This window comes from Oenanthe melanoleuca, chromosome 4 (genome assembly GCF_029582105.1).
Source record: "Oenanthe melanoleuca isolate GR-GAL-2019-014 chromosome 4, OMel1.0, whole genome shotgun sequence".
Classification (NCBI taxonomy): Eukaryota; Metazoa; Chordata; class Aves; order Passeriformes; family Muscicapidae; genus Oenanthe; species Oenanthe melanoleuca.
Genome location: NC_079337.1, coordinates 28,279,076 through 28,305,665, shown reverse-complemented (window position 1 = coordinate 28,305,665; position 26,590 = coordinate 28,279,076). Strand labels below are relative to the sequence as shown.

The 26,590-nt window shown below is 41.3% G+C and overlaps 1 long non-coding RNA gene across 5 annotated transcripts in view; it reads right to left on the bottom strand.

The window, feature by feature from the left end:
- Nucleotides 1–26,590, bottom strand: part of LOC130252791 (uncharacterized) — a 73,965-nt gene that overhangs the window by 40,847 nt on the left and 6,528 nt on the right. For all 5 annotated transcript variants that reach the window (XR_008840443.1, XR_008840441.1, XR_008840445.1 and 2 more), the window contains exon 2: nucleotides 6,033–6,082. This is a non-coding gene — a long non-coding RNA (uncharacterized LOC130252791). The remainder of the gene's footprint in view (nucleotides 1–6,032; nucleotides 6,083–26,590) is intronic.

Sequence of the window (26,590 nt, the reverse complement as noted above, 5' to 3'; positions counted from 1 at the left end):
CCTACATTAACCCTCTCTGTTATGCAACACTGCATAGGCACTAATGTCTGAAAGGATGTAGCAATATTTACCTGCATGTGGCTATGCAGCCAGCAGGAGGATGGGACTGAATACTAAGTTCTGTTTTCTTAACTTGTAAGAAATACTCAGCTACATTACCAAGGAATTCTTCCTGGTGTTTGTCAAGGGGAAAATGTAAAAAAAGGTGAAAGGCAAGCGTGCTGTGCTTCCAGAGTGATTTGCCAGAGGAACTTGATGGAGTCTTGTGCAAAGACACCTAGCAGTGGATGAAATTTGGATGATTCCTTTTTGGCTTGCCAAGAGAGGAATGAATATGAGGAACCTGACACATACATGCCTGGAAGGAGCAGACACAGAGACAGAGCAGGATGGAAAAGCTTGCTGGGAGATTTGCAAATCCAAAATGAGCAGATGTGAGCAAGCTGCCCTCAAAACCAGAAGGTAACAAGAAATAACAAGTGAATCCAGAGAAACAGCTGAGGTGAACCTCTTTCCAGAGATAACCCTTTGCTAGTCTCATTGAGTAGATTATTCAGCTGAGAGGTGGCAAGTATTATTTTTAAAAAAATCTTTATTGGGGGAAATCTGGAATGTTAATTTTTTTGCTGTTTTCTGAAGTTTGAGTTTTGTGTGTTTGTCGAGTCATGATTTGAAGTAGTCTTTTATCAAAAGAAAAATGAATTTCTGCCTTCAGCTAACTTAATATATAATTACAATAGTATAGTGAGAAAGAAACACTACAATGGAAGTGTTCAAATAGTCAAAACAACAATTCACAAATTTCTGCATGAAGACACCAAAATCCTCCACAGGTAATCTTGGACTCAAGCTATGAGTACAGGTCAACTAAGTGACAATATCTTCCACCAGGACATTAATAACAAGGCATATTCCGTTTCAGAAGACCCACAAGAAGAAAAATATGTGAAAATTCTTAATGTTTCTCATAGCAATGGAACAGCTACTTAAATGGAAAAACGAAAACTTAAGAAACAAATGGAGTTTAACCTTGATTAAGGATTTGCTTTTCAAAGGCATTCGCCTATGTTATATGACTGGTGGACTTCAGTCCCTGTAGTGCAGCATGTTCAGATTCAAGATCAAATTTTAGGGAGCACACGATGTTTTGATTGGAAAGTGGAGATGCAAGGAGACTCCTTCAAATAATAACCATAAAGAAAGACATTGACATGAGGGATTTGGTTGTAGTTTCACAGGCAGCACAGGCAGCCTAGAAGCTCGCTGACCAAGCCAGGGGTGCTGCTCTTCCCCCCACCAAATATTTCTGCTGCTGCCCCAGATTCAGCTTTGCCCAATCCCAGGCTTCCCCACTGCTCCTCTCCTCCATTGTCTATTCCTTCCACTGCCATGACTCATCAGAAGGCAATTGTTCTGTATTTTTTTTTACTTTTTCCTGTTTTGGGGGCAGTCTAGTAAGCTAAATCAGCTAGCAGTGATCTACCTAGCAAGTGCTAGAGGGAGCACAAGGAGAGCACTGGGAGTACATGACATGGAGGAGGTGCTGTGGAAGGTGCACCTGCTCCCTAGGTTGACACCAAGCTCCATCCACTGGAGTAGACAGCGCGGGTCCCATTGACTCCACCACATTTGTGACTGATCCCACATTTGGTGGGACTTGTGTGAAGCCCACATTCACTGCGCATGTGCCAATGCACAGTTATATAGATAATTGTACCTAGCAGCCAGGCTCCTCTCTGGCAGTACACTGGATGCTTCCATCAGGGATCAGTGGAGCTTGTATCAAATTTTTCATAATCTATGGAAACTCACAGACCTCGTATTCTCTTCTTGCCTACACTATTTACCTAGAAGACTGATCCTGTGAGTCTTTTAGCTCATTCCCTGGTTGCCCACAGAGCCAAGTAAGGACTTCAAGATGCAGTAGGAGTTTGATTGCTTTATTATAGGCCAGAGAAATCTCTCTGAAACAGAAACCATCCTTCATTTAACATAGAATTTCAAGCTGCAGAAAGTTAATTACAGACAAGGTAAAAATGAGCACTGGTGGCACCAGTCATAACCTGAGCTGCACTCAGGATTTATAAACAGGTCCTGCACTCAATTAATGCTTTACCATGCAGAAGTTTGCTCAAGTGAAGAAAAATACTGAGTAATACAATTCTACACACTGCAGCATTTTATTAGTTTTTTCACACTAAACTGAGGACCTCATTAGTTATGTTAATTTAGAACTAATAGAACATTTATCATAATAGCTGTTTCTCTCCTGAATGTTTTGCATAAAATTCACAGTTTGATATTGCAGCATGCAAAAAAAAGTGAGAAATGCCTTCCCTGCTCTTGAGAAATCTTTCGATAATTAGGTTGGCCATTTTTCTGCCTAGATGCTGAGCTGGAAAGATTTTTTTTTTTTTCTGGGTTTGAAAGTGTTTATTAGCACATATGTTCTAACCACTGATAAGATGTGCCATAGTTATTCATAAAGCTAAGGATACTAAACAATATACAAATGTGCCCATTGGTTTAAATAATCTAGAGGCTGGTGAAGGGGAAACTGCCAAAACCGCTATCTATATCAATTAGATTAGTAATTACATAGTATAAACCTCAAAGTCAAGGCCTCTTCTCCTCATTTTTATTTTTGCAGTATTTACACCACCAAGATACTAACCATCAAACCTATCTTCCATTGCTGCTTGCTTTTTTAAAGATTTATCAAGGATTTTCTGCTTCTAACAAAATGTCGCCTGTGGCAGACCTTTCACCTAAGCCTTCAGAGGTCCCTGCATTCAGAAAGGGCAAAGATATAAAGACAAATACACAGCATATGCCTAGCCCAAAGCTTCTGGGCAACCTCAGGTTCTAATCACAGTAGTCAATTCTAATAACACATTTGTCCAAAGACTTCCAGTAAAGTGCTGCTGTTATTATGGGAAGAAGACACACTGCTGTAGATCACACAACATTTGACAAATATTAACATAAACTGCACATACACAACCCCACAAGCCCCATTTTGCATATGATTGTGAAAAGTTTAGAGGGGATAAAGTGCCTCAGATGCAGAAAGAGCCTGGCTGAGCCAAGAAGAGAGCCTACATGCTAGCTGCTATTTAATTGCTCCATGTTCCAAGCCTCTTTTCTAAAATTCCACTGACCAATGTTATCTGAGTAAATCTAGGGTGAAAGCAGCAGGCATGCTCCCACATGATACAAATGTATAGCTGAATAGGTGAAAGAACCCAGCAAAATGAAAAATTATGCTTGCAAACATTTAAAAAGTGAGTTAAAGGCTCTTTGAGAAGGAGAAAGGAGACACAAACGCCCACCATGTGGTCAGAAAAAGAAAGAAGCCTGGAGACAAGTCTCTGTGTTCTGCCTAGGTGTCCTAACAAATGGCTGGCTTAACACAAATTGCAAAAGCAGTTCTTCATGCATGGACTGGAACCCAGAAGTCTCTCCCTATGTGTATCCATGTTTTCCCAGCTGAATGTCCTAGACAATCCTGAGTCACACACACTCGTAACTCTATCCACCTGCAATGGGATTTATTTTATGTGATGTGACAGAGCCTCAAAAGAAGGGTGCCACAAGTCACGCTACCCACGTTGTGCCACGTGGCCACAGCTTAGTTCAGTTTTGAGGCACACTATTTTCCTTTCTGAAAGCAAAATGCTTTTTACTGTGAGCATACAGTATGATGGGCATGTTTAAAAACACCTGCTAGACTGAGGTTCCCAGAAAAAAAACAATGTCTGGATATCACATAGGACAAGGCATGAGAGAAGCTAAACTGTTCCCTCTGCAGTTCATAGCAGAAGAGCCTCATGACCTGAGCTGCAATCTAGCTCCAAGAGCCACAGAGAAACCTGAGGAGGCATCTTGAGTCCCCAACTCTGGCCTCAAGCAATGATATTAGACTTTGGATCTTTAAAAACAGTGTTTTGGAACATAAATATACAGATAGGGTTTTTTTTTATCAAGATATAAATTTTTCTTAGAATGGTTACTTTGTTCTTTTATTATCTGTACAGGAACTATGTAGGGTATTTGTTTAGGATCTGTAAAAATCTGTTTCTCATAAGCATCTTGGCATTCTGTCTTTATAAACTACAACATTCATTGAGAATGAAAACATTGTATTATCAAACTTTGAGAGAAAAAATTGTACTATCAAAAAGAATCATTATGACTTTAACTTTATCACACTGGGTGATTACAACTGAGATAATTAGAGGCTAATTTGAGAGGAACTGAAGGGGAAGTGTAAGCAGATCTAGAAGTTGATCAGAACGTGCCTGTATTTAAATCAGGAGTGCATAGAGTTTGATTTCTAGCAGATTTTTGCAACTCTAACACAGGCATAAGAAGGAAAAACAACATAGAAAAATAAAGGGAAAGAGGAGCAGTGAACGTAGTTTGGAGATGAGCATGTTTGACCTGCTGGGCAGGAGAGACCTGCGGGCATGAGCCTCCTGACTCAAGTGTGCTGCCCTCTCCCTCCAAAACACCAAGCCTGAGCTCAGTCCCAGGACAAGCAGGGCTGGAGGAACTCCACACAGAGTGTGTTGAAACAGGTTTAGCCCACCACTGCTTCAAGGTGGCAGCCTGTGGCAGAGATCTTTAGGAGGAGCAGGAGGAGAGACCTTGCCCTCGGCTGCGAGGGTGAGTTGGAGTGAAGCAAAAGGGCACGCAGATCATAATCTTGCTAGTGGGAAAGTTTTTGTAAAAAATAATATTTTTTTAAAAATCTAAAAGAATTTAAAAGAAAATAAGAAGAAAAAAGAAAAATACAGCTCTGACCTTGACATTAGGGAAAGATGATAACTCCAGGGCACAGATGGGGTCATCCAAAAGAGAACAGTGGCTGTTGGAGGGTAGGCTATATAGGCAAGCTCTTTCCAGAGGACATCACAGGAGTGGGAGCAACCCTTTTCCAAGCTCCCTCACCAAGTATGTGCAGAGAGCATGCTGCCTTGTGTAAACTCTGAAGCAAACCCTCACCATCACTTCTCCAGGGAGAAAGAGGGAGGCATCAGCCCATGTCATGGGCATAAAGCTGTGTTGTTTCCAGCATTCTTGGCAGCTCAAGCATCTTCTCTTACTTCTGTATTAAGGCACACAGGTGTATCTCTTGGCATAACCCACCACAAATATCCAGCTATGGCATCTCCTGTGCCACCACTAATAATTGTCTGCCCCATCATGAGATTCAGGAGGGACTAACCCCAGAATTCTTGCTTGCTATTGAAAAGTCCCCTTACAGACTCTAATTGCTGATCTTTGCAGAGGAATCCCTCTGCTCCTGCAGAGACTATCTGAATCTGTGGAGGAGAGGAGGGCTCTGCAGGCAGAGATAGCACAACAGAAAACACCACAAGTTGAACTGGGTTTCATAGGGAAAGGGGGATGCTGGGACATTTTTTCTGCCTCACTGCGCATGAGGAAATGTTTAGTAGCAAACTTTTTTCCACCATAGCCCTCTCAGAAAATCTTAATGGATTATTTGCTTTACCAGAATACCATAAAACAGGTCACTGTGTGAAATAAGCCATCACTAATAAAAACAGTCTTATGAGAGGATAATGAAAATTTATGGCAGGGCTTTAGTTTGTATGGCAGTGCAGCTAAGAGAAGAATGAAAATGAAAAAACCCGTGCTTGGTACTCTGGACAAGTGATTAAGGAGGCACTTCTTGACTTCTGTTTCCTTCCTCAGATAGTATTTCAAAAGAGGTGGAGTCTGTAGAAGAATTAGTGCCTCAGTTATGGGCGGGTGAACTTCGCCTGCTGTCAATTATCCCAAACTCCACACCAGGAACAGCACTCCAATACTCTTGCATTGGTATCTTGTATACCATCGGGTATTCTCCCAATTAATGAGCAAAGTTAATTGAAAGTTGATTGTTTCTATTGCAAGGAGATTCAGAATTAGACTTGAACAGGGAAGGAATCAGGGACCATTACTTGTGTCTATACACAAGCCCCAGTAGTCTCCTTTCTCCAGAAAAAAAGCCTTCTCATACATACCTGCTGTGACAGACCTGTGACATGGGATTTTGCCAACTGCTTGACATTGTCTGAAAGACAAAAGGAGCAACGGCATGAGCTGGCACACAAGTACTACACACAGTTATGTCTGGCAACTACCCCACCTCCGTTTTCCTGCTCCCTGTTTAATAGGCCCTTTAGGGAAGTTTATTGCTGATCTGTGCTAGATATAATTGAAACATCAGTGTAATATTGTTTCTCCAGTATAACTTTTTCTTTGGGAATTCTGGATGCAATTATCCCTTGTGACTAATAAAAACAATGGCTTAATCACAAATATATGGCTAGAAATGTCATTTTATGATTAAACATGTCTTTTGTCTCAGCATTTAACATCAAATGTCCTTCCTGGGAGCATCCAAAGGAATATGAGGAGCAGAAATGGAGTAGGAATGACAGGAGCTAATTATCCTTTCCTCAGGAATTTTGGTGAATAAGCATTTCAGATCTGACCTTCAGGATAGTCCTCAGATGCTTTTAAGAGTTTCAGAATCTTCTGAAATGCAGGGCACCTTCAAACCCACAAGAAATTCAGGATATGAGCCTCTGCCTGATGCAAGTCTACTGGCACATCAGTCCCACTGCTATCCCCATTCCCCATCCCCTTTCCATATGGACAGGAGCTGAGCTATAGCACGACCAAGGGAGCTGCTTGGCATTTGTCTCCTGGTTTCCAGTGGGGAATGGCAATTCACAGAAAAACTATTCTGGAAAGGTTTGATTGGGCCACTTCTATTTTGAAATTTTTTTATGAAATCCATTTGATTTTATATATTTCTATGTACATGTACCAAAAATTCTACAGACACAGAAATGTAAAGGCAATGAGGAAGAGGAGAGTGAATACTGAGTTTTGAATTCCTGTAAAATCCCCAAATTGCTTATTTTTAAACCCTTGTATTATACTGAAATAAAATTGCTTTACAGTCCACTAGCTGAGAAATAAGAGTTACTGGCAAAACATGATCTAACTCAATACTTTCCAAACCTCTGCCCATGTTCACCAAAAAACAATCATAAGGTACTAAGAATTTATTTTCCAGCTAATGTTGAACAATTAGCACTCAAACAATCCCAGGAAGTGGCCTAGAAATTGAAAGATCTGGTACTCAGCTGTCAGCGCATCAGAATCCTGAGCTCATAAAGTGAACAAATCCTGCTGTCCCTGTCTACATGAAAGATGATTCAACACAAATAACATGATATTGTCCACATTCAGTGAAATGGAAGATACTTCCCACATTACATCATCAAAATGTTTATTTTTATTAATTTAGAGAGCTTAAATATAATTCACTAATATTGAGATATTAAAAAATTTAAAATCCCTAGACCTCTAAATAAAAATAGCTGTTTTGGATCCCCTGTGAGATCAACAGAGTCTACAAATCAGAATTTATGCTCTTTCCTTGCAACAAGCCAAGGCAGAACTGGACTACAAGGGAACAACCAGAAAATTTGGATCCCAGTTATAATGTCCACTCAGAAAATGGCTGCTGTGTTTAGAAGAGGGTAAAGCTGTCTCCTAGCTCTGAGCAGCACAAATACAGAGGAAGCCCAGATACACCCTGAAACTTTGCAGCAGATGCTTTCCTTCAAAGTACCATGCAGCACATTCACTTTGGGTTTTGAATTATTTACTACCAATACAACTTATTTGTACTCAAGTTGAAATCAACATACTACAAGTATTGAAGCAATTTCTTAGTCTTTCGTTAGTTTCCAGACAACATCATTGTAAGCACTGGCACCAGTTTCAGTATAAGCAGAATGCACATTTCTATATGTTCTCTAAATTAAATATGTATGAAAGCTTGAGAACCGCAATGACAATTATTGCACCTTGGAACAAGACTTGGAATATTTCATCTGGCAGAGTTCAAAAGACTTTTCAGCTGGGACCAGCTGTAGCTTGGTTAGCGCAAGAATGGATTGATTGCAATTCATAACTGGGAATATGAATTAATGCAATATTCATGGAAAACTGCATGTGCAGAGCTCCATATGGTCGGTGAAGCTCTGAAAGCATTTTGCTTCAGGGGAAAATCATGTCACCAGAATGCATTTGCCTTTACTGCGTCCAAGTTAGGAAGGAAGGAAGCTATTTTCCTTGCTTAGCTGGTATGCAGATTGTGGAGTCTACAAACCACTTCGCCCCTACCCAAAGAGGCTGGAAGGGACCTCTGCTCCTAAAGCAGAAGGCTGGGGTTTGACTGCCTCCTTATTTGTACCCTGCAGATAACAAGATGCATTATCTCTGTCTAGAACATAACTCTCAAGATTAGACTCTCAGTATAGACAACAATCAGGCCCTACTCACAGTCCAGGTGGACTCTTGACAGTAAAAAGGCCACCACAGACCAAACACACCTACCTTGTCTACTTTGTACAGTATGAATTAAAAATCTGACTATTGAGTAAGACACCAGGCAAGCTCAGACTCAGGCATATGAGATGAATGCAAAGAGAACAGACAGGCTACAGCACTCACAATTTTCTATCGAAGACTGAAGAGAGCATTACAACCTCCCTTATGGTGAGTACCAGGGAAAAGCCGGCCAAACTCCACAATTATTTATTTGGCATCTGTTCTGGTGCTACTGAAGATCACAAAGTCAAGACTGAACAGCATATCTGGCAGATCTCAGTTGGGGAGTCAAAACAGGGACAAAAAAAGATGTGATTTCAAATTGCTCCCCTAGCTGGGGCCCCACTCTTCACGTGGCTTTGTTTCAAAGCACTTCAGGAAAATTTTTTTTTAAAGTAGGAATTGTCCTAGGTCACAGAACGGTTGCTGTTGGAAGAGACCTCTGCCTGGTGAGGCAGCAGCGTGAGGCAGCTGAGGATAGGCAAGAAATGGCTCCATAAAACAGCCTGGGCTTTCCTGAGATCAAATCCTCTACTACACAAGGATTCACCAGAGGACTGGCAGCAGCAGGAGTAGCTTCTGGGGCATATCTGGACACTGTCCTTTGGAGGTCACCTTGTTCAACCCCACTGCTCAAAAAGGGCTGCCTAGAACTGGTTGCCCATGACCATGTCCAGTATGTTTTGAGTACACCTCCGAGGATGGAGACTTCACAGCCCCTTTGGGAAAACTCTTCCAATGCTTATTCATTCTCACAATAGAAGAGTTTCTTTTCATGTTCACATGGCATCTCCACTGTTTCAATTTGTGACCATTGCCTCTGGTCCTGTCACTGGGCACCACTGGAAAAAGTCCGTCTCTGTTCTATGGACTTTCCCTTCAAATCTTGATGAGATCTTCTCCAAAACTACTCTTCTCCCTGGCTAAACAGTGTTTGCAGCTCTTTATGCCACTTCTTACAGGAGAAGAGTTCCAGTCTTTCACATCTTCATGATCCTTTGCTGGACTCTCTTTAGCGTGTCCATGACTTTTTTGTACCGGGGAGCCTAGAGCTGAAAACAGCACTCATGATGAGGTCTAAGCAGTGTTGAGTAGAAGAGACGGATCAGCCCAGATCAGACCTGCTGGCAATACCTCTCCTAAAAGCAAGCCATTTTGTTGTCTTTGCCACAAGCACACACTGACGACCCCCCAGGTCTTTCTCTGCCGAGCTGCTTTCCACCTGGGTGGCCCAAAATATGTACCAGTTCCCAGGGGGTTTCCTACCCAGGTGCAGGTAATTGAACTTCCCCTCTCTGAACTTTTTGAGGTTTCTGGATAAAATATTCTGTGCAAAGATGCTGCTGTTGGAAGGAGGAACCCTCAGTTACTTCATAGATTCGGGTCACTTGAGATGGCTTCATGCACAGAAATTGTTTTTCCAACAGGCTGAAACATTGCATCTGCACTAACACACGAGGCATGAATTTTACATTTTAAGTAAATAATATTCTCCTGAAAAGGAATATACCTCTTCAGGATGACCTTGCAAAAAAAGTCAGAATGGAATTCCTTAAACTTGGATTGATCCAGGATACTGAAGCATGATGAAGGTTATCCCCCTCACCTGGTAGAATCACAATTAGAAATGTCTTTGGGAGATAAGGCTTGAGCAGACAGACCACCTCCCACTGCTCAGCAGGGGGGATGCTAACTTGAGTGCTAACAGGGGGACCTGTAGCTAACTCCATGCTTGCATGTACATTAACCAGGAATCACAGCCCTCTCAAGAGACATCGACCTGCAAAATACTGTGATAAGAGAAAAGGCAGGGAGACACCAAGTGCACTTTCCAGGCATGTATTTGTGGGGAGAGAGTTAAGAAAACTTCAGCTTATTTGGAAGTGGCCTGGCTCCCACATATTCATTTCTGTGAGAAGTATTGTGCTAAACACACTTTCAAAGACGTATAGACATTATACTTCCCGGTGGGCAATCTTTTTTAAAGACTTGACTTCCCTTTCCAGTACTGAGACTTGCTTTTTCCCTAGACTAATTTCACAGGATGCATGGTGCACTTTTACATCTTTTCCTGCTGTAATTTAATCTCTTCCTACTTTCCTGTCTTTTCTGTACTATCTGATGAATTGGTAGCACCCTGGGAGCACCCACTGGTTCAGCATAGTCTGTGATCTAACTTACAAATTTCTGGCAAAACCACAGTGTGGCTCAGGGAAGCAAGGGTGTGCTTAAAGTACTTGTGCAACCTGTTAGAAATCACACTAGCTATTACAAGAAGGAAGGCGCAATTGCTGCATGCTGTTACCTGATTTCTGATAATTTGGAGGAGCACTGTCTATAGTGAAAGAAAATCAGTGAAAAAATACCCCAGTTTGTGCCTTCAAAGAGTCAGCAATGCAGTTTTAGGTGTTCAGTGATCAAGGCTGATGCCTTCTTGGAGTTCCTTTCCAGAGTCTAAAAGTGGTTTGTGGGAAAACAAATCTCAAATTCCAGGACTCCTCTTTCATATCAATGTTTACAAGCTGTACATTTGCAGCCTTCTCAGAATAGGAAACCTTCAGCCTCTCGCATGATGCTCCTGAAAACACACTTCTTGACAATTTGTTTTTCAGGCACATCCCTGGCTGGTAGGGGCTGTGCAACATCACTTTATTATGCTCTTCAAGTTGATTGTTCTCCCTGCCACATAGCCTCTAACACATACTGCAATGATCTAGGATCTGACAGATTGGATTTAGAGAGACAAAATGATCAGACTTGCTGCTAAATTGTGTTTCAGTTTGTGTGCCTTTTCATTCAATGCATGGCATGGTTTCAAAGCATTTTTAAAAACTAGAGTCTCTCCAGAATCCATGGATTAACAAAATGTTGTGTCTTATCTCCTAAGAACAAGTCTACAATTACAAGCACTGCCTCATGTGATTATATTTTACAAATAAATAATCACTCTTTCTAGAAGGCAAAGTCAAAGCTTTTCTCCCAACCACTACTTTTTAAAAAATACATTGCAGACTGTGTGTTGTCTTCTTATAGTGATTTTCCGTGCAATCAGGTAATTCTTCCTCATGTAGTTCTTATGGTCTTGTGCACACCACACCTTCTGGTGAATTCCCTTTCTTAACTGCTTGAGAGTTCTTCAGGTGGTCAGGGCCATGTGAGATTCTGACAGAACATTCAGAGGTGGAAGAAAAATGGCTGGAGGCTGCTGGGAGCTACAGAGTGAAAGCATCTATCTGATCTTCACCTGCAGCTAAAAAATAAGAGAAACCTTCCATCACATACTTTAACCTCTATTTCATTGTCAAAGATACATGAAGAGCCTGCCTCTTTGGTACTTGCATCTGATTCAGAGAGCTAAAGGTCACTGAAAAGCACCAGTATCACCCTCACACAAGACACAGATCAATATAGCCTGAAGCACACATGCACTCCCTCTCTCTCTCTCTCTCTCTCTCTCTCTCTCTCTCTCTCTCTCTCTCTCTCTCTACCACCCAGAAATTCAGCCAAATGAAAAGCAAAGCCTTCCCTCCAGGAAAACCAAACAAAAGCCATGTGTCTTGAACCCTCTTTGTGTCCAGACAGGCATAGGGAGTTTGCCAGAGCAAACAAGTTCCAGAGTCAAAAGATTTCCGCTGAGAGCTCTCTACAAGCAGTCCTCCTCAGACCGGCCCCACATTTCCCAGCCAGCTCTTGCTGTTCAAACCGCGGCAAAGAGGCCTCCCATTACAATGACACATTTGACAGCTTTGCCAAGAACACTTGGGGAGGTGCCAAAGAAAGAAGCAGTGCACTTTCCTGAAAAAAGCAGACACTCTGGGGAGGAATACTTTAAATACTCCATCTAGTAAACCTGAATGGTTGAGTGCCCACACAGAGAAGCACTTGGGCTGCTATCCCAAGGGAAAGCAGAGAACAGGCTCCACTAGGTTCCTCCCTCTCAAGAACTTGCCCTGCCCCATTCTCAGTGGTATTCAAAGCATCTGCATTGAAGAGTGGCCATCTCTTTCTGTGCTTGAGCTCACTTTGAATACATCTGTGGCTGCTGAATTTCAATCTGATACCCTGCATTTGCCTTTGCCTCAATCAGTTGTGCTTCAGAGCCCTGCTGTTCAACATTGTGCTTTCACTAGGCCTCCGCATTACCTAAATGCAAGTCCTTAGCCTGGTTCCTGCTGCTCCTGTGGGGAGAAGTTCCACAGCCACCAAGACCACACAGTTCACATGAAAAAGCATTGGGAGAAAAATTGAGATGTTCTTGAGAGGACACATAGAATTTGGGCAGGATCATCAGGGAGATTTGCACTGTGCTGAATGACAAAGATAGCCATTTGACTCCAAAGCCAACATCACCCTGAATCACCAGCCTTGAGTAAGGGGACAAAGATTCAAAATAATTATACTTTTATGTCTCTAGACTGTGACAGAATTCGTAGCCTTGTTCAGGTTTTCGTGCTGCAAGCACTAAGCATTTCTTCCCACTGCTCACAGTGGCAGGATGCTTCCCAGAGGCAGAGCTCTAAGGGACTTACGAGGCAAAGTAGACCACCTGCACACATATATATGGATGTGTGGAATGAGTGTGTCAAATGTATGCATTATAAGGCCTCCAGTATATTTGTTTGAGTCATCATTCAACTTCTAAACTTATATCATGCAGAAAGGTTTTAATAAAATGATATAATCTAAGTCATGTATGAGCTCTGTTTTTAAGATATTTGACTCCTGTCTGGATTACACAACAGCCTCTGATTTTACACAAAGGCAAGCATAATGGAAGGCTCTTCTTCCATTGCTTTTATGTGCCATATCCTTTCTTTCTGTTTCTTCCTTAAAACATGTAGGGTTTTTTTTTTATTTAATGCAGGATTGTGCATCCAGGGCCTTGCAGATGGAATGCATAATTGAACATTATACTCCACTCCTGAGAGACACACCATAAAATTATTATTTGAACCATATTCTTGCTGATCCAGGGCAGAGAGCAAAACAACTCAAAGAAAATATTCTAAAGCAATTTGTGGCCTATCTGTGGAATACTTTCCAGACATTAGCATAGTAAGAGAAATACTTAGCATTAATAAAAGGTGAGGTTTCATTCACAGGCACCATTTTACTGTGCTGGGTTTCTTTGGGTAATTTTGCAATTAAGAAGTCAGAGTGGGGTGATGAGGACAAAACTAGGAGTGTGAAAAGACAAGATTTCAAGTTCAATGGTTCCTGTCCCCTCTCTCACCTTGTAACAGACACACACAGCTTCACAGTGGGAAAACACAGACCAAGAAACTGTTAGAAATGAAACCACATTGCAAATGGAATCACAGTGGGGTCAGTGTTTCACAGTATGGAGAGCCTGGCTTCATGAAAGGCATTTGAAATGCTTAGGACAAAACATTACAGGTAATGTTTGATGCAGTACTACTGTAAAGCCAAGGAAAAACAAAAAAGAAAAAAATTTGTAAACTCTATTTGAGAGAAACAAGGCTAGAAGAAACAGAAGGGGATGGCCATTACTAATTGACTATTTCTGTCATTACCACAGCCGGGAAATAAGATATGAATTTGGAGTAAAAAGTGCCTCATATGGGGGTGTTTTGCCCCAGGATACTGGTATGAACAAAGAGATGTGTCTTGGTTTGAAAGACAGGTGTTCATTAAGAAAGGCAGGAGCTTCTCTTGAAATGGACAATGTAAAGTCCCTCCCTCCAAATTATTATAATTTTGAAATTAAGGAGCTCTCAGGCAAAGATATGGGAATAGGAATAACAGTTATTTACTAGGAAATAATTAAAATAAAAATACAGTAATACAAAAAAAAAAAAAAAAAAAACAAAACAAAACACTGACAAAATCAGAATGCAACCTGACACCCTGTCAGTCAGGGTGTTGGTAGCAGTCTGATAAAATTGTGGCTGCAGTCCTCCTCCGGTGACAGATGTGGTTAATTTGAAGCAATCATCCTGTAGAAAGTGCATTTTTCCTCCAAAGGTCCAGTGATGATGTAGAAGGGTCTGGTTTTCCTCTGGAATCCAGTGGAAAAAGGCTGCTCTGATGTTCCAAATACCAAATTAAATTTAGGTGGGAAATGCTTGGCTCCTCCCCCTGGGTGGAGCATCTTACACTAGTATGATGTAATTTTATCAGTCATGCAGTGAGACTCAATAGCCCATTAACAGAAGATACCCCCCTGAAGGAAGGACGGTTTGTAGAAAAGAAAGAATACTGCCCCACCTGGTTTTAACAGATGGCCCATTAACAGAAGATATCCCTCTCCAGAGATAAAGATCACTGCCGTAAGTGTTTTCAACAAACGGTGATAGAATACATCCTTTTGGTCACATCTTGTATTGCAATCTGAGATAAGATGTCAAGTAATTAAATTCTGTGCTGATGCCAGACAGTCTCAGATTCCAGAGTTAGGATCCAGAGTTTCCAATTATGTTCAAAGCTGTTTCTAGACATAGGAAAAATTAGTTTTAACTTTATCATAGGAGCCTACTGATGCCTACTAACATCCAAACTCACCTGAGTTCTGTATAACCTGAGGTTTTGTGCATTACTGGGACTCTATTTTTCATTTTTACCAGATGGTAAGGTTTTCCTTAATTAAGATGTTGAATTCTGGTGATAGTGGCTGTGGAAACACACCTTTAAAAGCATACAGTATGCAGTTTTGCAGTTGTAAACACAGCTTAAAATTACGGCTGAAATGGAAATTTGCTTTTTTAACTGGGCTGGCATCTCTGCATTGCACAAATCAGCAAGGCTCAAAGAGAAAATGCATTATTTCATCCTCAGAAATACCAAAGGTGCATAACCATGACCTGCCATCACAAGAGTAATTAATGCTAGAAAAGTTTCAGGCAACAGGTAAACCTACAGTACATCTGCAGCTCAGATGTTTATTAGTCACAACTTGACATTAAAAGACCTTCTAATTGGCAAGAATTTATTCCCTCTGATCTCAGGAAGTTTATAATTGCGAGGGCCATAGACACAACAAGAATAATATCTAAATCTTCCACCCTTCCTAATGGGTTACAGAAAGCATGCACTTTGGTGCAGAGAGCAGAGTGGCAGTGAATAAAAAGCAGGTGACCTCCCCTCTCTGGTCAACAGGAAAAAAAAGGACACCCCCCCCCCCCCCCAATGCCCAGGTTAGGCATAAAACCTAATTTTTACATATAGCCTTTGTTAATTCTGTAATTTTTTTATTCTCTCCAGTGACTAGCTGTCAAGTGTGCCTGACACGCTCCTGGTTCCTTCACTCCATGCAGGAGCCAGCCAGCACTCCAGTGGCACTGCTGCTGCTGGGCTGCAGGGCCTGCCCTCCAGGTAGCAGGACTGGGCTGCAGCAGCTTAAGGCACAGGTGTCCCAGGAACATGGCACTGGGTCATACCACATATATGTGCAGCCCTGAGCACACACACAGTGCTCGCCACACACAGAGCCGTGATGGGGATGGTGCGGCAGCACCAGTTTGTCATTTTCCTCACTTGTCCCAGCTCGGCCACCACTGCTCAGGGAGGACGTACCGCCTCTGTTGCAATGCCAGGGATGTTCTGGCAAGAAGTATTTCCAGAAAGTTGCACATTTGGGAAGGCACTTAAAAAGCTCAGACCTCTTTGTTTAAACTCCAACTGAAGACAGACCCATAAGCTCTCTACATTATTTATTAGTTATTGTCTTATTTAATCCCCCTTGGAAAGGCAACAATAGAGGAGTTAACAGTTTTCCACTTTTTTTCCAAGCTAGTGATTTTATTCCTTAACTTAGAAGCTGAAACCAGACCACACCATACACTTAACTACTAGCACAGATGAGTTACTATTATCCACCTCATTTGACCCATTCCTGACTCACTACCAATCATCATTAGTGATGCATTGGTCCCCATCTCATCACTGGAGAACACAGGTCTTTGCCCAACTACCTGTGCTCAGCAGATGCATCCTTGCCCTCATGCAGAAGTGCACTTTTCCTGATCACTCTTGAAGAATACAAGCATTTGGGAGCTGAGAAAAAGCCCCTGGTAGACTGCAAGAATCTCACCCTACATGCACACCACACCAGTTTCAAATTCTCACCTCCAGGCCAGCCAACGAAGGAAAACCAGGAGTAGAAAGGGACACTTGCAAAAGGGAAGGAGAAAATTATCACCAACCTAAGAGTGATCCGCTTATGATTGAGGAGCACCAATACTCCCAACAACTTCAGAAAGACTGGGTGACAAACAGGAGCAGGCTTCTGTTTTTCATGTCAGATTTCTTAGTAAAAATGTACCCAAAAAACCACAATACCCATACTCTCTCCTGCTAGGTAAAATCCTATTAAACAAGTAGAAAGATAATAGACTTCACTCTCCCACACTGAAGCAAACTACTCTCAGACACAAGGTTATTTTTGATATCTCTGCTGAGGTTTTTGTTTTGAAGAGACACTTGTTTTCAGGGAAGTCATACATAGGAGTCAGAGTGCACCCTGAAATCTGATTTTACTCCTTTAATGGTGGGCTTGGGCATCTGGAGTGTATATGAGCAACATCTAGCCTCCAGTTCAGCTTGTAAAGCTTTTTGTGGGGGTTAGTGACTTTCCCAGTATTTTTCATGTTAGAATAAATTAGGTGTGCATGGAAGGTAGAAATACATATGAATGAAATGAAAAGTTGGGATAAAAATAGTACTACAATTGCATTGTTCATAGTGAAGGAAAGGAAACCTGGGGGAGGGAAATAAATATATTTAACAGCTGTCTCAACATAATGTCAGATTTATTCGAGATTTCTAAAACGGTCTTTGACAAGCCTTGACTCATTAGGTAGGACTGGAAAGGGTATTGAGGGTGGACTATTTCTCGTGATTTATAAAAGACCACTGTGACTAGTTTGAAAAACCTGCTTACAAGTGCAGTAAATTAAAACAGAAGCCTACATAAGACTTGTACCTTACAGACAAAAGGCTTAAAGCATTCTTCAGTCTGAATCACCCAAGTGTGGTTTGCAAAGGGAAATTGGTTTCAAGAACTTCTTCTAGCCAGAGATGTAGTCTCTAGTATTTAGAAGAATCTTCTATTCACACACTTTGGAAACTAAAACCGAGACTCATGCAGCTATATCACGTTTCCAAAGGCATGGCACTTAGTCTCTGCACCAAAAATTATCAGTGGCTCATAGCTCACACTGGATCATATAGTAGTCTCATGTATCAAAAAGCTTGCATGGTGCACACAGCAACCTCTACGCAATTGCAACTTAAAATACATTCAATTTTGCATGTGCAGAAGAGTGGAAAATGAAACCAAGTGCATTTGATAAAAGATGGGCATGTTAGCCCTCCCCTTAGCTCTGAGAGATAATTGCACAAATTTTCACATAAAATTTTAGCATCACTTAATTCATCAACAGAGCGTTGCACAGGCTGTACCACAAAGAAAACACTCCAGACATCTTCACAGGAAGTGAAAACCCCACAGCTAGAGGTGCTCTGCATAAGAAGTGTGTTAGTTTCAAAGATTGAAGAGAAATTGGATTGTGATCTTCCTTAAAACCCTGGTTTTCTCTCTCCCTTCAGGCAGATACATTCCTCTACTGAGTCCAAGAAATTACTGAGCAAAGGTTCACTTCGACTCTCTCCAAGCCCCATGAGTAAATCAATACAGGCAGCTCCTTTGGCTTGTATCAAAAGGTCTGCAGAGGTACGTGATCTACACTGAATAGTTTTGGAAAGGCATTATACATTTAATGTGAAGCTCTAGCACCAGTTTGGATGTCCAGCACAAGTGGACACACAGAAGGGACACTTCTTGAAATGAGACATAAAATTTGAGATTAGGTCTAAAATCCTTTACTTTAGATCCCCTAGGGCATGGCAGAGTAATAGCTAGTGGCATCTTACTAAAGAACAGATTGGGGGAAATGACATCTTACGCATCTTATGGATATGCTTTTTTTTGCCTTTACCACTTCATGATGCTAGCTGGTGATTTGTAGAACACCCACCTCAAATGACATATAGGAATTCAGGAGCCAATACTCTCCCAGAAGAGTTACCTCTCAGACTATGATGACCCTATAGCCTTTGTGTCACCATGCAAATTTAACGGATCAAAATCAAACCTCCCAGAGACTTCTGTGCTGCATTGTAACACCCCTTTTCAGTGATGGGGATTTATTAGCTGTTGTTTGTGGAGAAATGACTGGGAATAGAGCAGCTGATATTCTTGATGAAGACTTGACAGCTCTTCTTTGTATAAAATAGTAGTTAATACACTCTGCGTATAACAGCCAAGAAGGCTAAGGCAAAGCACAGGAGAAAAACAAAATAACCCCCACCAAAAAAGAAGAACTTAACAAGTAAGAGAGGCACCTGAGACTTTCAGCCTCTCCATCTCCCGTTACACAGGTCAAAACAGAACACAATATTCGGCCATTTCTTGTCTGATGCGACTATTGCTATTGAAATAAAATATTTTCTTGGGTACATCTGCTCCCATTTGCCTTGCACAACTACAGTGAAAAAGATTTCTGTATTAAACCTTGGAGTAAAAGGTCCCTGTCCACTAGGGGCTCCTCCCTTGCTCCACAGAAACTACCCAAGATATCGCTTCCAAACTTGATGGGTTATGATTGCCTATAACAATTTCTCCCCTTCTTTTGTGTCAGTTAAAATAAAGCAGCCTGATTTTGAATTCCCACTCATGTCCTTATAAACCTAACTTCAAATCAGCACAGCTCCACCAGATAAGAAATGATGGAAGATGCAAAGTGCCTTTTATCTGCTAGACTGCCTACCCATTGAGCTGAGACAATGGGTCAATTATCCCAGTGCTGTGTTCTTCCTGGGTCGAAAGAGAATAGTAAGCTGAGATCTCATCAATTACTGCAGCTCCTTCCTATTGCTCCTGCAGAAAAAATTGTTATGACAGCAGGAGGCTGAAACTCAGGTTTATTGTAACCAAACAGATGGATTCCAAAAGTCTGAGATATTCTTGCAATGGAAAAGCTGATGAATTACAGAAGAAAAAAAAAAAGTCACTTTTTTAACTTTCTGATTTTCTTTGATTCATTGCTAGGACAAGCAAAAAAATCTTAAAAGAAAAGAAATAAATTAAAAAAGCCAACAGTAATGTAATTATTGTTTCTATATTTCATACAGTAATGATGTTTTTTATGCCACCCACAGCCTGTCCCTTGACCTTCCTACCTCAAATCCCTAGATGTAACCCTGATTTTTGAAAGAGGTGGGGCTTAGGCAGTGCTAGAGAAAGTGTCCCATGTTCCTCTCCCTGTTCTTTTTTTCCCTACTGGCCAACAGCATTAACATTTGACAGAAAGGTAGCAGCTGAGGGATTACACTTCTGAATGAAGATTGCCAGCTAAGCAGTGGACAGAAAGACAAAGCAGTGCTCCCAGAGCTAACAGCAGTTGCCAGAACATCCACACTCTCCAGGCAGAGAGAGAGCAGGGGAGACTACTGATGGTGTGCAATCCACAACCTGGGATTACAGCAGTGGATGTAGGACACTTGGTAGAAAGGCAGGTTACACTGCTCAGGAACAGTTCTCTGTACAGGATTGCAATAGAATTTTCCCTCTCCCCCCTGGCAAAACAGAAAAGAAACACTTCTGAAGATGCTTTGTAATGGAAGAATGCATGCTGTGCATGTGCATTGCATTGTGGCTGTGCAAAATGGCAAGAAAACAGTTTCTGAATCCAACCTTTCCTCTATGTGTGTGTGTGTGCGCTTGCTCATGCCTGCACACACAGCCAGAACACTCACCCATAGAACCCAAGTGTGTGTAAGCACGCAGAATGTTCACTCACACAGGGGAACAGTTAAACATAACAATCATTGCAAGTATGTCCATGTGTATGCGCACAGACAAAACCTGGGATTTCCAGCAAAGCTTGAGCAATTCACTGTAATAAAAAAGGGCTCCTTGCAGCAAAGCACTTAAAGAATGGCAGATTGTATCCAAGGAGTGCCATTACCCAAGGGAGCTGGGAGATTTGGCCAGAGCATACAGTATAAACAAATGGCCTGAAGATTTGTCAAGGTAAGGACTGCATTCGGCACAATCGGGTTTCATCTCCTCTGAAATCCTATATATTTCATTCCCAAAGCAGATGAAGCTGCAATATTTTTCCATACTTTAAAAGCAAAAATTTTGTGAGAGGAACCTAATTTCTGAAAACTATTGTGCCCTCCCAGTATTTTCACAGTCATGTTCCCCTCTCAGGCCCAATAGCAAAAAAATGAACACCTTTCATTTTAATGTAATTTCATTATTCATTACCTTCTTACATACCAACCAAGGAAAATTGAAAAACCTAACAAGATACAACAATAATTTTCTGTTTCAATGGCTATGGCATTGGCTACCTTCTAGAAATCACCTTTTCACTTTCCCTTATAACCCATAATTTGAAGTATTTGCAACTCCTCTTTGTCTTGAACAAAATATATTATTTACACCATGTTTTCTATTCTGAGATCTTAGAATTCCTCCTGGACTACATCGCTTGTGTCAGACTCTGCTGGAGCATCTATTTCTGATTACAGTCTGGCAAAATAAATCACAGAAAATTGGAATTCCAAGGAAAATAACATTTCATGTTTCGTCATGTTGTTATTATGAGAAAGGCAGACTTTTAGCTTGATTGTTTTATTTTTATCAAGGGATGCTTAGCACAATGTTTTATGTGCTCCTGCAATATGAGCCTGTGTACTCATGGTGTTCCAAAACCTCAAAACCCACAGTCAATTATACTGCTTCAGAATGGTGACTCTAGAATCCTTACCACCAGTTTCTCCAGCAGAGGTACTGCTGACTCCATCTGTCCCACACAGCCATATTCCTTGTGGCTTTGAAAACTCACTGACTCTCAGAATGCTTGAGGTTGAAAGAGACCTCTGGGCATCACCTGGTCCAACCCCACTGATCAAACAGCGACTAAGTCAGTTCCCCAGGACCATGTCCAGTTAGGATTTTAATATCTCCAAATATGGAGACTCCACAACAACCTCTCTGAGCAAACTGTCAGTGCTTGAGCACCCTCACACTGGAAAAGGTTTATATTTTGTTCAGACAGCACCTCCTATGCTTCAGTTTGTGTCCATTGCTTCTAGTTCTGTCATTGAGCACCACTGGAAAAAGCCTGACTTCATCTTCTTTTCACTCTCCCTTCAGGTGTTTATAAATGTTGCTGAGACCCCCCCAAAACCTCTCTTCTCCAGGCTGAACAGTCCCAGTTCCCTCAGCCCTTCCTCATAAGAGGAATGCTCCGATCCTTTTATCATCTTTATGGCCTTCTCGGGGGGCTCTCTGGTAAATTCATATCTTGCTTTTATTGGGGAGCCCAAAACTCGACACAGCACTTCAGGCCTCACTGGTACTGAGTAGAGGGGCAGGATCATCTCCCTTCACCTGCTGGCTACCTCTCTCCTAACAACCCAGGGTACTTGTTAGCCTTCCTTACCACAGCTGTGCACTGCTGGTCCTGGATTTGCCAGGATCCCCAGGTCCCAGGATACCTTCCAGATGGTCAATCCCCATCATGCGCTGGTGACATGGGTTGTTTGTCCTCAGGTGCAGTACTTTGCATTTCACTTTCAAGAACATCATGTGATTGTTATGGCCCATTTCTCCAGCTTATTGAGGTCTCTTTGAATGACAGCATAACCATCTGGTCTCTCTCACTCCTGAGTTTTGTGTCACCGGAGATGATGATACATTTTATTTCAAACTTGATGCGGATGCACTCTGTATCTGTGATCAGGTCATTAATGAAGAGGTTAAACAGAATTGGCCCCAGAGAAGATCTGTATGAGGAAGGCATTGAGAACCTCAGGTATTTCTGTGTCCTTTGTCACCAAGTCCTTTGCCCCATTCAGAATCAGAGCCACATTTTTCTTGTCTCCCGTTCACTGCCGATGTACCTGTAATAGCCCTTCCTTTCATGTTCTTTGTGAGATCCAACTCCAAGTAGGCTTTGGAAATCCTAACCCCATCCCTGCATGCTTGGACATCATCTCTGTGTGCCTCCTGAGTTACCTGTCCCTGATTTTACCTCATGCATACTACCTATTGTGTTTGAATTTAGCTAAAATCAACTTGTTCTTCAGTGGAGGCCTCTTAGCAGGAAACCAAGCTGCCTTTGCTTGGCTTTCCTGCACAGGATGAACTTGTAACATTCCTGGAAGCATGTCTGTGCAATGGTTTTTCAGTGGTATGTTTTTCCAGCGAAATACAAGCAAAATAAAACCTGAATCAGGAAAAAGCTTCTCTCTATATAGTCAAGCCCATCCTCCTTTTTCCCAGTAATTTCATCTGTAAGCTAAAGGGCACCTATCAGCAATAGAGAGAGGAGGACATCCAAATTTGGATCAGAAGCTAATTTTATTGAGTATACAAAGCATTTATATAGGGCTTTTCTTGTATGGCACTTATATAGGGTTCTATTTTTGGTAACAATTTCCCATTAGTTACACATTCTTCATGTCACCTGGTAACATTATCTTATCACAAAGTTTCACAACATGTTTCTTGGTCACTTCTTGCCCAGGGAGCACTTATCTTGTGTTCGTCTTCCCGTGGTTTTTGCTCAATTAGCCTAAGAAAGCAGGCCCATTTATTAGCTCCATTTTACTTACTCTCTGTTTTATTCCCTATAGGCATTGTATTCCCAGTAATTATGACTACATTTGAGCTGAAATCAATATATGGTAAGTCACAATTTGGGATATTGAAACTTATACCTTCAAAAGTACAGCTTGATTTATAAATGCCTGGATGAAAGATATTTTGTGCTTAAGCTCCCAGTCATCACAAAAATACTGCAGTGCATAAGATCCCCTCCTCCAAAGGAATGTGTTTGCAAATACTGAACAGCATCCCCCATAATGAACTGCCAATTTAGAGAAGGGAATACCTTTTAAAAAACAGTCCTGATTTGGTAGTCACAGATGGGGATAGAGAGTACTTGTTAATGCCATCACAGTAAATCAAGCCCTTTTTTCATTTATGCAAATCTAACACAAAAACTAATACATAGCTATGCATTTCTATGACCTCCAATTTCAGCATGAACAAAAGAGTAAAGTAACTGATGAGTGTCAAGGAAGTAACAGGTATACTACCTCTTCTCACCACATGCAAAATCAACAGCATGATAGTACCAGTGAGTGACCCCCAGTTCAAATATGCATTATGGTGTAAATCCTCCTAAAATAGTTCCAAAAATAGAGCCAAAGTAGTCAGAATTTGTCCCCTCCTTATGAAGTAAAAAAAAAAAAAAAAAAAACCAAATACACTAAGTATATTTTAAAATAATATATATTTAAAATAATATATTTCAAAATATTTAACTGCAAGGAGCAAGATGCCAACCTCCCTCATAAGCAGAAGACATATTATTCTACAAGGTCACAACTGAAGGGTTTTACTTTATCTGTGAACATTTGTACAGCCAAACCTTAGCCTTGCTTAGACTGGTGACAGAGCTGAGCATCCCTGTGTGCTGGACTAAATAATGAGCTAAGTTTCAGCCCTCATTGCTGGGCCTTGAAGTATTAGTGGATGGACTTTGAAAATGTCAAAACCTCCTTTGCTAGAAAACAAAACCTTACACAGATAGTTGCAACAATTTGTTTGAAATCTCATTGAATTAAGCAAAGCTGAAAATAGAAGTTTTTTCCCAGCCCTGTACCTCTTTCATAGATCCACCCTTCTGCTTTCCCAGAGCAGGACAAGGTAAAGAGGGAGCATATACACACTCTGCTGTAAAGCAGAGAAAAGTAACTGGGAACCAACACTGCTAAATAAGTGCAATCTCATTCATCTGCTTAATATATGAGGCAAATCTGAAGGGAAACCTCAAGAAACTGCTCAACAGTTATCATTCTCTACAAGCAAACAGCCAAAGGAAAACCTGCTCAAGCATAAGGTGAATATTCACAGACATGTTGTGGATACAGGTAATAATGCTAATAGGTCTTCTACTACTATAAATAGGTGAGAGATGCCATATGCTTCTCCCCCTTCTTCACAAAATTAAGAAACAAAAAACATCCAAAATTCAGAGACATATCCCAAAAATAACAGCAGGCATTTCAAATATGTGACTAGCCCCTATGGCTATAGCACAGCTATGAGTTTCATAGCTTTAGAGAATTAAAGCTGTTACCTGTATACATTCTAAATGCACAGCCAGCATTAATGACACAGGCCATCTAGGAAGGATTAAGGACTAGTTATCATTTCAACCCAATGAAAGAAGATCTATATTTCTCTTTTAGACATGTAATTCACAGGAGAATCATGCTTGCCAACACTCTGAGAAAATAATCTTTCAGAATTCTTGCAAACCCATTGTGTTATGATTTCATCTCATGAAATACAACACCTTTACATTAAACCTCATAAAACTAAATCCTGCTGGATCTCTTCCAGGCTCAGAGAATAAACAGTTATATCAGTGATGCCTATATCAGTAAAATCTGGCCCACTGTCATATGGCATATTCCCATTTACTGAGGGGAGCAGGTCTGCAAACAGCTAATTCACTTTTCTATTAAAAAATCCTCACATATACTGAACTTCTCACATAATTGTTCTAAGAAATAATTCAAGAAGAAGAAGAAGAAAAAATGCTTTGAAAGCCATAATACATATTTATTTATACTAGGTTTTGGGGGGGGTGGGTTGTTAACCTTTTCCCTTCCTTCCCCTTAATGAAATACATTGCAGAACTGCTCTGGTTATCAATGAGCAGGAGCAGGTTTAGTTGTCTGGGGCTCTCATGGACAGCAAAGGGGGGAAATTTTTTGTCAAAAGAGTTCAAAAGCACAGAAGAATATATCTAATAAGTTTAAATCATGAGCAAAGCATTATTATTCTCCCTTTGTTGTCAGAAGTGCCACTCAAATTCCTTTCAGTCCTGCCAGTCTGGCCAGAGCATGAGTAAGGAAGACATCCAAATAAACGGTACAATTACACAAGGCAACACGGATCTAATGCTCAAACCCTCCTCAGAATCTAAATGCAAATGTCTACCATAGAGATGGATACTGGTGTATGGCCTAAGAAAAAAAAGCAGTTTTCTATGTGATTAAGAATCTTTTCCATTTCCCATGTAGAACTGTGCTTCAATACCCTGGTCGGGGCAGAGGTTTGCACGTCTTTATGTGGAAACTGAAGTTACAGACCCATATATGCAGATGTCACACATTCCTTCCATCTTGCCTATCAGTTATCTGGCTAATTACATCTCAGGCGAACCACAACCAGGTCCATAGCACAGGGCCTGAATTCCCCTGAGGTTCTCCTTTTCATTTTTTCCATTCTGACCACAGCATTCTGAATTTTAGTAGCTACAGCTGGAGGATGATACTCCTACAGTAAAAGGGAGAGGTTAACAGTGCTGCAACCTGCCAAGCAGAAGGAGAAATCCCAAAATGTGGTCAGGCAGGAGCCAACACAGAAGCAACAAAGGTTCCTTGGGAATTGTTAGGAGATCTCTTTTGAAGTGGCAGAAAAGAAACATCCCTGTTAAGATGGTTGACTAGATGACAAAACATCTAGTTTTGTCACTGACTCTATCACCAGAATTAATGAGGAGGGGATGTGTGTGGAGGGCAGTAGATTGTACCTCCAAGCTCCCTGTCAAGCAAAAGACTATGCAGGACACCTTCAGTAGCCAGACATCACAATCCCAGTCTTTCCCTGGGGTGGGGAAGGCTGATGCCCTAGGAATGCTCTCCACGGATTCATGGTTCTCTTGACCAGCAAGTGACTTCTCTCAGAAAACAACTTGAATACATAGGTGTCAGAATTACAAACACAGGAGGGTGGGAGGAGAGAATGGCAGGTCTTTTTGGGCTTGACCATGATTACATGGTCTAACTTTGCTCTAAGTTTGGAGTGCCTAACGACCCCAGCCCACAGCTAGCTGCTCTTACGAGGGGCACACCCAGGCAGACTGTGCAACACAGTGCCAGGTGAAGTCAGAGTCCACAGGGGCAATTATCATGAGGGAAAGAGAAACAAAACACAGGTGACAGCACACCAAGGTAATGTGAACTGGTATTAATATTCTTAAGGGCTTACCCTGATATTTCAAGCATCATTTTCAACATAACTTCATCATTTTCAACCAAACCAAATGAAGATAAT